General features: G+C 31.9%; 1 non-coding gene across 1 annotated transcript; it reads left to right on the forward strand.

The window, feature by feature from the left end:
* The first annotated feature begins 960 nt into the window (after positions 1-960).
* LOC122149857 lies at positions 961-1,068 on the forward strand. The gene has a single exon (XR_006163368.1). It is a non-coding gene; the product is annotated as a U6 spliceosomal RNA (small nuclear RNA).
* The last annotated feature ends 348 nt before the right edge of the window (positions 1,069-1,416 follow it).

Here is a 1,416-nt window from a genome sequence, read left to right on the forward strand (position 1 = left end):
CTGGCCCAGATAATTTCACTGGACAATTCTACTAATTGTTCAGAGAAGAACTGACACCAATCTTACTCAAGCTATTCCAGAACATAGAAAAGAATGAAATCCTCCCAAATTCATTTTATGAAGCAAGCATAACCATGATACCAAAACCAGGCAAAAACACCATTTAAAAGGAAAACTACAGACCAATATTTCTCATGAATACATATGCAAAAATTTTCAACAAAATTCTTGCCAATAGACTCCAATAACATGAAAATATAATATATCATGACCAAGTAGAATTTGTATCAGGTATGCAAGGATTGTTCAACATTAGAAAAACAAAACAAGAAATTTTTTTTCACTTATGTAATCCATCACATAAGTAAAATAAAGGAAAATAATCACATTATCATTTCAATTGATGCATTAAAAGCATTTAATAAAATCTAACACACATTCCTGATAAAAACTCTCAGATAAATAGGAATAGAAAGGAATTTCCTCAATATAATAAACATCATATATGCCAAACCAAGAGCCAACATTATTCTCAATGGCAAGATACTGAAAAGATTCCCTTTGTGAACAAGAACCAGGCAAGGAGACCCTCTGTCTCCACTTCTGTTCAATGGTATATTGGAAGTCTTAGACAGGACATAAGGCAGGAAAGAGAAATCAAAGGCATCCAAATTATCCTTATTTGCAGTTGATATGATCCTATACATAGAAACCTGAGAGACTCAGCAAGAAAACTACTGGAACTTGTAGAAAGATTTAGCATAGTTGCAGGATACAAGATCGACATACAAAAAACAGATTCCTATACACCAGCAAAGAGGTCTCTGAAAAGGGAATAAGGAAAGGAATACCATTTACAATAGCTACCAACAAGACAAAATACTTGGGAATAAATCTTACCAGGAACACAAAGACTTATACAAACGAAACTACAAAACACTACTTCAAGAAACTATGAGAGTGCTCACTTTGGCAGCACATATACTAAAATTGGGATGATACAGAGAAGATTAGCATGGCTGCTGTGCAAGGATTACACCATATATATATATATATATACACACATATATATATACACACATATATATATACACATATATATATATATATATATATATATATAATTTTCTTTTAAGAAAAAAACTGTAAGACATCTACATAAATGGAAGAACATACCATGCTCATGGATAGGAAGATTAAACATTGTGAAAATGTTAACACTACCTAAAGCAATCTATACATTCAATGCAATCCCAATCCAGATTCATCAACATTCTTTAAAGACATGGAAAAATCAATCACTAATTTTATAGGGAAAGGAAAGAACCTCCTAAAAGCAAAGAACTACTGAACAAAAAGAATAAAGTAGGATGTTTCATACTCCCAGATCTCAAAACCTCTAATAGCCATGGTTGT

The sequence above is a fragment of the Orycteropus afer genome, unplaced genomic scaffold (genome assembly GCF_000298275.1).
Source record: "Orycteropus afer afer isolate SDZICR_OR568_19922 unplaced genomic scaffold, OryAfe1.0 scaffold00055, whole genome shotgun sequence".
Taxonomy (NCBI): Eukaryota; Metazoa; Chordata; class Mammalia; order Tubulidentata; family Orycteropodidae; genus Orycteropus; species Orycteropus afer.